The sequence below is a fragment of the Nyctereutes procyonoides genome, unplaced genomic scaffold, assembly GCF_905146905.1.
Source record: "Nyctereutes procyonoides isolate TBG_1078 unplaced genomic scaffold, NYPRO_anot_genome, whole genome shotgun sequence".
Classification (NCBI taxonomy): domain Eukaryota; kingdom Metazoa; phylum Chordata; class Mammalia; order Carnivora; family Canidae; genus Nyctereutes; species Nyctereutes procyonoides.
The window spans coordinates 13,470,567-13,481,961 of NW_026575141.1; the positions used below are offsets into that span (position 1 = coordinate 13,470,567).

Here is an 11,395-nt window from a genome sequence, read left to right on the forward strand (position 1 = left end):
GTATTTACTTCAGTGACTCATGCTAATACAGGACTTTCCAACTCCACAACTCTACCTTTCCTTTCTCAGCACATTTCCTGTCAGTGTCCTCCTCTGTGTTCTTCTCCCTTTCTTTAGGAAATAAGGATAGATTCCTAATGTTTACATTAATACTTCTTTCCACCCGTGAGTGATCTGCCTCTTAAAGAGAATGCAATCAACACTAGTACTATCTTTCAATCCATGTATACTTGATCTTATATTCAAGAATGTAGCAATGCGAAGATTCCCAAAGTGTGAAAACCAAGTATGTCTCTATGTGTGTCTGTGTGTAAAACAAAGAAAATTCAGGTGTAAATGGTTGTTATAATATAAATTGGTCTGTTACAGAAATTTTTTTTTTATTTATTTATTTATTTATTTATTTATTTATTTATTTATTTATTTATTTTAGAGCAGCAGCATGAGCAGTGTGGGACAAGCCAGAGGGTGAAAAAGAATCTTAAGCAGAGTCCATGCTAAGCTGAGCCTGATGTGGGGCTCAATCTCATGACCCTGAGATCACAACCTAAGCCGAAATCAAGAGTCAGATGCTTAACCGACTAAGCCACCCAGGCACCCCTCAGTTGGCCTGTTTTAAAAGAAAAAAGAAAGGCTATTTGAAACCAATATAGTTAAATGAAACTGATTCATATACTTTAAAATTGAAATGGAAAGAAAATGGAACAAGAATTTCATTTTCCTCTCATCCTTTTGGAGTTTGAAAAGATGAATAGGAAGCAAGAATTTGTCTAGAAATGTATCTAAGTTTTCAAAATCTTAGTAAGCCCAAATAGGATAAAGTCCAACATCTGCAATTTGAGAAATGATTTTTATCATTTTAATAAAGTCTATTTTTGTACATGAGCAGATACCTTTTTTATGCTTCCTGCAATGCATAACCTTATCCTGTCCTCTAAAGCTTTCATTTTCCCCAGAATGACCTGACAGCCAGCTGAAAGGACAAGATGGGCTGCCTGAGTGATTATACCCCGGGAATATTTATGTAACTTCTTGATGACAGCAAAATACTGAAAAGAGGATACAGGAGATAAAGTAATGGAAGCTGGCCTAACTTAAGCCTCATGTAATCCCTAGCATCTCCTAAATCACAAGGTAAGATTAGTCAGTGATAAAAATTCTTTAACAGTTGGCAGCTGCCTGAAAGCCTGCATTTTCCTTTTGAGAGGACTGTCAAATTTAGAGAATTTATGACCTGACCTATCAAAGATATTACTTTCAAGTCCTTGACCAATTTAATAAACATTATAGACAACTATTATTATGTGGGTTTTTTTTTAGCTTTTATTGTCTTTTAGCTGAGTTACATCCCAGCTGAGTTCACCTGGTGAATAGTTGAATGCCACACCAAATCATAGTTGCATCTCATCAGGCCAAAGCTCAAGAAATGGTTTTCCTCTTTACTTCTGACTTTTGAATGACTTCCAATCCAAACGTGAAAAGGAGACATTTTCCTTTCCTATATATATATATATATATATATATATATATATATATATATATGAAAATATATATAGCAAATATATATAATTTTTGCTATATATAATATATATTTATATATATATATAAATATATATATAGCAAAAATAAAGCATTTTCTAACCTCTTAAAAAATGTTTCAATTTTTACCTTTTAAGAAGTAAGAAATTTTTTATCCTTTTTCTGTAGTACAAGGAATAATGCAATAGAACACAAATTTTAAAAAACTTCATGTGAACAAGGATGATTCACAATGAAAATCAGAGAACATAAAACATTGAGTATTATGCAAATATATTATTATAAACTTCTTTAATATAATTTTGATCACCATTAGGATGCCTGCATTATAACATTTATTTAGTTTTTTATGTAGCCTGTTTTTTTCATTGCAATGTAATGTTGATATACTAGTCTTAAGTCGAAAGTGCATTCTGCTGTGATGAATCTACCTGGGCTTCTCTTTCCAGGACCCAAATAGTTTTATTTATTAGATTTCTTCTTAGATGAGAGATACAGTGAGGGGGAACATTACTCTCTGTTAAATTTAAGAAGCATGCAATGTAAAATATCAAATCTACAGTGGATAAAAGCATAGAGAAATTCTCTCCATTTCTTTTTCTAAGGTGTCCATGACCTAGCAAAAATACTATGCTCCGGGCACAATGCAATGCACATGCTTAGGAGCACTACTAATATTTAAATATGTTATAACAATTTAGGCACAAAAAGCCACCACAACAAAACTGATACTTTCTCCTCGTGATCCTGTAATATTGGACTCTTAATGTCAACCTTCAAAAAATACAGGCACAGGAGTAATAGGTTCACCCCAAAGTCAACAATATAACTAAAAAAGAAAATCACAACCTACATTTGGTTCCAGAGAATGAGAATTAAATAGAAAAATCCTGTTTGTATTTTGAATTTTGCTTAGAATGGTAGTTTTGGTTCAGCAGGTAAGGGATGAAAAAACAGTAAAAATCCAATTTGAGCCTTATAGTAACAAATGTTAAACGTTTTCTTAAAGCCAACAATATTTTATTAAAAGCTTAATAATAATACTCAAAATATCAATTTTTATAGTTTAATTTCAGATCTAAAAAATTAAACTATAACAATATTGGCATTACAGTAAATGTTAGTATCAATGATTAGGATGACTGCTGTATTAGGGTTCCAGCAATCTGCGTCTTGCAAATTAAGGGATTTATTACAGATCTTACACTTTACTCAGTGGTGGGAGAAGATATAAAGTGTAAGTCCAGAAGGCAAGGGTTGGAGGATCAGCTCCATTGGATGGGAAAGGGACCTCATGAAGAAGTCTATGGATGACCGTTGACTCTGCATTTGCTGGTGAACTCAAAGTCGCTATAGGTCAGCAGGGCCTACAGTAAGGAAGAAAAGCTGGATACAAAAAAGGAGTAGAACAAGAGAGACCAATTCTGCAAAGATGAAGCTAAATCAATGAAACCACTGGAATGTGTGTCTGTCTCTCAACACTTACTACCTCCACCACACTGGCAACCTACACATGACACCAATACTTGTCATCACAGAGCTACACACGCTCCTGGCCTACATCTCAGAGAAGCTAAAAGGGTGATCTGGAGAAGCTGCAAGCACAGATGATGCCCCCTCCATCCAACAAGATGAGCCCGCAGACTAGTATCGAACTCTCTGTTTGCTGTTCTGTAGTAGAGATTAGCCACTAAGAGTACATCCTATGTTAGATAGTACAGGAATAGAAGAGGAGGGAATGGAAAGGAACTGATTTATATATGTGAGTGCGTATATACATATATATAAAATAAACTGAGTGGCACAGTCAGTTAAGTGTCTGACTCTTGGATTAGGCTCGGGTTGTGATCTCAGGGTCATGAGATTGAGCCCACTGTTGGTCTCCACACGCAGTGGGGAGTCTTCTTGAGATTCTCTCTCTTCCTCTGCCTCTGCCCATCCCTCCACCCATGCTCATGCACTCTCTCTGTCTAAAATAAATTAATCTTAAATATATATTACAATTGCTAATATATATGCAAATTCATATCAAAATACATAAGAAATCAGCATAACTATTACAGTTCCTATTTCTGATTGTTCATATAGTTGCATTTGTTATGTGTACCTTCCTTCTTCCACTACTTATCACACATTCTCTTTGCCTCAGAAGCAATTTGGCAACTTAAGCTTCCTCACCTGGTGAGGTGACTCAACTCTTCGCTCTTAAAGTATTTGGGCCATTTTACTAGATTATTGTGGGTTTTTTTTTTTATTAACTCCTATCACAGTGACAAAAGTTTCTAAGAGGCACCCCCAGGACATCTGTATTCCAAACTCTTCCCAGCCCCACACACCATAGTAGCAACACAATTAAGGGATAATTGAGATAAACAACCCAGTCGCCATGGCACCTCTTTATGTACCTGCTGATTCACTAGCGTGAGAAATCCTAAGTATCAGTCTCAATTTCCAAATTAAGGGAACCAGTGCTGTGTCCCTAGTGGAAGTATTACTCCCTTGGGAACTCGGACTTCTAAATCAGCAGAGTCTAAAGTCACTGGGACAAGGAGCCAATATTTTGCTAGTGGATTGCTAGAGGAACAAAGAAAGAATCCACTCTCATCTTCACTCCTTGATTCCAGGACCTATGAATCCTAGATTTGGGGAAAACAAGACCATATATTGGACACTGACATAAAGCATATACTACCACTGGGGCACCTGAATCGTGCAGTCGATTAAGTGCCTGACTCTTGGTTTCAGCTCAAGAAATGATTTCAGGGTCATGAAATCAAGCCCCTCATCAGCTCCATGCTCAACAAAGAGTCTGTTTAAGACTTTCTCTTCCTCTCTGCCTTCACCCCTCACTTGCTTGCCCACTCTCTCTCTCTCTCTCTCTGTAAAATGAACAAATCTTTAAAGCATATACCACCATACCCTGAAGAATGCTGTCCCAGCACTGCTGTGTGCTGTCATATAGCTGGTGCTATAATAACATCTTCAAAAGATCATTTCACCACTCTATCTGGTCTCTACTAGCTATTATAGAGGGTTAAAAAAATCATTTTCCAGGTAAATAGCTACATACCAAGTTATGAGAGTATGTAAGTTTCCTCCAAAAGTCACATCTGGAACAGCAGCTAGAATTGGAGTTAACATCCAATTAAGTGTATGCTAATCCACTGACATTCTCCAAGATCCATCTGTCTGCTGTACAAGCCAATATGCAACTTGTGTGAAGATACGAGTCACCATTTTGCAAGAGCCCAATGGTTGCCATATTCTCTACAATTGCTTCAAATGTGTACTCTTGCCTTTGAATTACTCTTTTGGTAGACAGAAAAAGTTCTATGAGCTACCACATGGCCTTTCTTATTAAAATCGCCACCATTCCACTGGTTGGGGAACTAATGTAGGGACTCTGCCAGTTGGCAAGGATGCCTATTTTACGCATTCTCAAACTGGGGAAATAACCATAGGATGGATTCAAGGACCTACTGGTCCTCTTATATCCAAATCAAAATTCCATTGATTACCTTGCACCCATAAGCCCCTTCTCTGACTATGGACCACAATGCACCTGGAGTTTCTAGAAATAAGTATCAGTCATGAGACCAGTATCCAGGAATTGCCAAAAATACTTGTTATTTCCCCTTCTTCGATTTTCTATCCTGGTAAGTAACAATAGATCCTTTAAGGAACATTGACATTTCCAGTATAGGATGTTGGCTATGTCAAAGGATCACTCCTCAAGGGAACCTTGCTTCCCCTTCACTCAAGGACCTCTGGATATGGAAACTGGCTCATGTCTCGGAATTAATCAAAAAGATATGGCTCTATTGTTGTTATTCAAGTCAGATTTTTGTTCCAAACAGAATTTAGAATGGTAGAATTCTAAATGGTGGTAGAATTTTCCACTTAAACAATTCCAGTAAGACTTTAAGAAGCTATAAGAATATTTCCATTTGACAGACAACACCATGATTATAAAAGATCTATCTCTTTCTCTCTGCAGATCAAATTCTGATTACTGAATTTGATTCAGCTCTGCTGTTTAATATGATAACCATGCCCACCTTTTTTTTGACAATTAAGGACCACATTTTAGTCCCTGACATCCAGGATCTCATCATTTTCTTTGAATTCTAACAGCCCATTTTGATGACAGCATACCTACTGTCAGCCTGACCTATAAAGAATAGCTACTACAGAGGTCTTCAAGGATACCGGGCTACTTTACAAATTACTTCTTATACTTTAAATGCACAGAGTAGGGGCACCCGGGTGGCTCAGCATCCAGCTCTTGACTTCAGGTCATGATCTCAGGATTGTGATACTGAGTCCCATATTGAGGTCCATGCTTAGTGGGGAGTCTGCTTTAGATTCTTTCTCTCCCTCTGCCCTTACCCACCCTCTGCTCTCTCCCTCTCTCCCTCAAAACAATAAATAAACCTTAAAAAAAATAAATGCAGAGAGTGTTCTGTGGAACCTCCTATTAAAGTAGTTCAGGGTTGGTTGCATAGGTCTTACATAACATACCACCTCTTACATTACAATTTCCTAAGCCTTTCCTGGGCCTGCAGTACATCAAGAAACTCCTGAAATTTCAACTTCAATTAGCGTAGGTCATCTTTGGGCCTATGTTTCAATAAACTAGCCAAGTACTCTTAGAGTCATACTAGCTGCATAAGCTAAAACATGAAACCCAGAATCTCTGCTTAGTTCATCCATATTGAAAAATTCAGCCCATTCCATGATTCTATTCTCTCACACTCTTCTTTAATATACTTTTTTTATTTATTTATTTATTTATTTATTTATTTATTTATTTATTTACTAGAGACACAAAGAGAGAGAGGGAGACAGGGAGAGATAGACAGGCAGAGAGAGAAGCAGGCTCCATGCAGAAAGCCTGACACAGGACTTGATCCCGGGTCTCCAGGATCATGACCCTGGCCGAAGGCGAGGCTAAACTGCTAAGCCACTGGGGCTGCCCTCTCATACTCTTCTACCTTAGGATTCATTCCCATATGTATGCCCCAGGATTCTGTCAACAAAAATTGGTAAAATCAGGGTGCCTGGGTAGCTCATTTGGTTGAGCATCTGATTCTTGATCTCAGCTCAAGTCATGATCTCAGGGTCATGGGATCCAGCCCCATGTCCAACTCTGCACTCAGCTTGAGATTCTCTCCCTCTGCCTCTCCCCTTGTTCTCTCTCTCTCTTTCTCTCTCTCTCTCTCTCTCTCTCTCTCTCATAAATAAATCTTTTTTAAAATAAATGGTAAAATCTTGCCATTATCTTCTAGTGCATGGCAAGATTTCATATGTCACATTTTGTATCTAACCCTCAGGCTGGCCCCAGTATCTTAGTCTGGTTATAGATCTAGAAGATATTGAATGTAAGTCGGTCTTGAGAAGGATTAGTGGTGCTTTGCAAGGCTTTTATCTTGAAGGAGACTTCTTGTCCTTCAGAGAAGTGGAAACCAACCTTCACACATAATGGATGAAAAGCCTCTTCTTTTGGCAAAGAGGTTCAACAGAATTAAGAAATCTAATGTCTTCAGTTTTATCAGGATCTCTATGTATGTTCTCATCTCAATTTTTTAGTTTCCACTTCTTCCAAATCCATGTAACCAACATAAAAAACTTGGCAAGGTGGTGAATTTAATTTGCATTGAAATTCAGACAACTTCAGGCCTAGACTTTAGGTTTAGTCTTCAGAACTCTCAGCCCTCTGTCTATGTTAAATGAAAGTTTACTTAGGTCAGTCAGATGCATTCTAAGCATCTGGAGACTTGAGACTACCATTTTCTTTCTTTTTTTTAAGATTTTATTTATTTATTCATGATAGTCACGCACACAGAGAGAGAGAGAGAGAGAGAGAGAGGCAGAGACATAGGCAGAGGGAGAAGCAGGCTCCATGCAGGGAGCCCGAAATGGGACTCAATCCCGGGTCTCCAGGATCACACCCTGGACTGAAGGTGGTGCTAAACCGCTGAGCCACGGGGGGTTGCCCCACCATTTTCTTTTTTAAAGTTCTGTACACTTAGAAACAGCCAAGTATCTAGCAAGACACTGTGCACAGTCACCAGTTCCAGTGAAGGACTCTAAATACTCCTGCCCATTGCAACTTGGTAACAGAATCACCAGGGGAAACACAATGCAATCAAGCACTGGAAGGAACAATGATTTACTCACATAGAGAAGAGAGAGAGCAAGATCAGCCTCGGTAGTAGGTGGTCCTTCATGGGTCATTCTTGGCAGCCAACACAGGGCAATTTGTTCACATATGTCCCTCTTGTACTTCAGTGGAAGGATCTCACCCCCTCTCTCAGAGGACAAATATACAGTGAGGTTGGCCAGGGTCCATATGATGCTGACTCTTAAGCCGAACAGAAGAGAATACTTTGGGCTTACAATGAGATAGAGATCTCCCATGAGATCATAAGCCTGGCACAAGCTGTGTGAGCTCATTATCTCCTGGTAAGGAACTGTCCAAGGCCCAAAGCCCATTCTTGTGAGACTAAATGAGGGGTTGAAAGATGTGCCAACTTGTCTTTCCTAGCACGGAACATCAACATTTTGCCATAGCATGTCACGGACTACAGTATCCCCTCTCTTGTTGACAACAGTGCCATTAGTGCTGCTAACCTTTATCAGATCAGAAAAATACTTCCAGATAACCCAGAATTAATAGAGACACTATTCTCAAGGTTCTGTTCCTATGGCAGCTCAAAAAACACAGGCCACACTTGGCACCATTCTGTGAGAAGTAAAGGGGAAAAGCCTGCTTCTATTTTGAATTTTGTTCAGAATGATCTATTTTACTCAGCAGGTGAAGGTTACAAAAAGAAAACATTAAATTTCAAAGTTATAGATACTGAACATATTCTTAAAACCCATGAAATTTAATTAAGCAAAAATATAAAGAATATTCAGAATCTCCGATGTTTTCATTATTGTATGTTTCAAGTCTAGAAAAGATTTTTTGAGAAAAATAAAGAAAAGAAATGACAATGTTTTCAATATATTGTTAGTATTAATGACTAGCATTGAATGCCTAGAAAATAAATGAAAGATGGCTACACCACCACGCTTACTAGGAAAAGCGATTTTCAAAAAGGCAATGCATTTGATTAAGCAGAGCATATGGTATAGATGGCAATTAATACAGACCCTGTGGTGCAATATTTGCCTGTATATATGTAGCAAAACATCCTTTTTCACATCATCCTCTTACAATAAAATGCATTTGCAGCAGAAGTTAAGTGAACCGTCAGTTCAGCAAAAGCCAATGATTGGTATATTTGCATCTCTTTTGGTATAGAAAAGATCTCATCTCTCCTTTCTCAGGAGCTTTCAAAGGCAGAGTTTTTTAAAAAATAAAAAAAGGCATAAAAATCCTCTTTGAGACTGCTTTTAAGTTGATTAGCTGATATGTAAGGATTATCAGATATTGCCCGGTAAAGTCATTAGACCTTATATCCCTTTCAGGTCCTGAGAAACTCTACCTTCAAAACCAACTCAAACTACTTGAATAGAGAACAGAATTGAATGTGGTTATCCTAATGATGCATTCCTTAATATCATACAAAGCACTAGCATCCAACTTGTCCTTTCAAGTGCCCTACTCACAGTGCCAAGCAAATGCGGGCAGGTCCTTCTAAGCTTACTCTTTCTAGGTATAGATTCATGAAATTGTGCCAATGTATTCACTGTGATTGGCTCCTTGCAAATGCTCTCTTTAAATGCGTTGTATTTGCCGATAAATGCATGTCCCAGTGAATTATGTCTGGTAGGTCAATTCCTTCCTATGAGATAAGAATCTTTTTATTCTATTCACTTTTGTTTATAAATGCAAACTTTGCTTAAGTCTATTTAAAAAAAAAACACCTTAGTGCATTTCAGAATATGATCCAATTATACTAGTTTGTCTTTGGGTCCATTCAACCTTTTCAAATATTAACTTTTGCTGAACTCCCTCGAAGTAGAGTCATATTTTAAGACAGCAGGATTGGTAAAGTGCAAGGTCACATTGCAAAGTCAGTATTAAAGAGAGCAAAGATTCTCAAATTAACTGATTTCTCTGCTCTTTGGTGAAATTAGACATTCCCCTTCTACTCCCCCCTACCAAGTCAAAGATCTATCTCACTTCCACAAGGGCCTCAATCCCACCAGGTCTGATACTAACGAAGAGGAAGAGCTTCATCTAGATAACCTCATCACAACAGAACAGACACCTTACAAGTTCATTATTATGGCAAAGGTCAACAAAGGCCTCTATAGAGAACTGGCACATGTGAAAGATGTAGCTCATCAGGGGGTTAGAAGGCAAGGATGTTCAATTGTTCATAATCACCTTACCATCCTGCAGCTATCAATAAGAGAGAGGTATTATCAATACATTTTCAAGTCTTTTTTTGTTCTAAAATAGGCTCTTCCACCTTGTTATGTAGAAGAATAAAATATATACAACAAAGTGCTGAAATCATGAATGTATGACTTGATGAATTCTCCCAAGCTGAATACATCAGTGATCATTATGTAGATCAACAAACAGAACACTACCAGCACCTCCAGTGTTAGTTTCCCCTTATTCTGAACCATTATAGTAAAGCTGGCTACAAAGGAGTCAGTGCCAGGATACTTCACATACTTGAGCTATATAAGCTATTTATTTCAGACTAGCATATAGAACTTTTAGAAGATGTAACATACCTCAAAATATATCCAAAATGCTACCACTTCTTGCCATCACACATCACTACCATCTCTCACTTAGAATTTTACAAAGATCTCCCAACTAATAATCCCTGCTCTTTTATCGCCCTTCAGAATATTAAAGTACCAGCTAAAGCGAATATTTGTAAATAGACATCTCATCAGTTCATTCAGATTGTAGCATTCTACTATTAATAATGATGTTTCTCAATCTTGGCTGCACACTGTGGGATTTAAAACTATCATTGCCTAGGTTTACCACCAAAGATTTTAATTTCATTGGTCCAGGGAGTGTCCTGAGCTTCCCACATGATTCTACTATCCAGACCTTACTCTGATCTCAAAGCCCAATCATGAGGCCCACATTCCCTCTCTAATTTTATCTCTTACTATAGTTCCTCATTCACATGATCCCATACAATACGCAAGCTCCTACCTCAGGGCATTACACTTGCCCCTCCATCTTCTTCAGTCGCTCTTCCAGAGATAACTAGCTCCTTCACTTGTTTTAGGTCTTTACATAAAATTCTACTTTTCTGTGACCCTTTCACTGGCTGCCCCTAATATCTTATACCTCCTTTCCACAATTTATATTCTCATCAGTGATCACTGTCCAACCCACAATATACTTTCTTTCTTTCTCTTGCTCTGAAAGAACAGAGCTATCTGCCTGCTTGTTCTGTGCAATGTCCTAATTCATAGGACAGTGAGTACCTCGTACACAGATACAGCTCAAGAAATGTTTATTAAATAAATGAATGATGTTTTTAAGTAATGGAAACCCTGTTAGAGAGCTTTGAATCAGCATTTAACAGCCAATAATGGGACACTAGTTGTGATCATAAGCATTAAGTACATTCTAAACCAAAACTGGTTAAATGAAAACAACCCAGTTAAGAAGGTGTAATTTGCCACAAAGTAATGATATGCTCTCTGCACTTCATTCTTCAGACAAAAGAAACCTCTAGAGAAAGATCATACCTTCTCCTACAGAGCTTTTGGGACTGCCAGACATGTAAAAGCTTCCAGAAATATATATATATATATCAGAAGTGGGAATGGATTAGAATTAATCTTTCTCTTGCATATATATTTTTTATATTTTCCTTGTAATTCACTCATCTTGGATATTAGAAACTGCTTAACATATTAT

General features: G+C 37.7%; 1 long non-coding RNA gene across 3 annotated transcripts in view; it reads right to left on the reverse strand.

The window, feature by feature from the left end:
- LOC129498194 (uncharacterized) overlaps positions 1-7,876 on the reverse strand; it is a 78,050-nt gene extending 70,174 nt beyond the window's left edge. For all 3 annotated transcript variants that reach the window (XR_008662084.1, XR_008662083.1, XR_008662082.1), the window contains exon 1: positions 7,720-7,876. This is a non-coding gene — a long non-coding RNA (uncharacterized LOC129498194). The remainder of the gene's footprint in view (positions 1-7,719) is intronic.
- Positions 7,877-11,395: the final 3,519 nt, after the last annotated feature.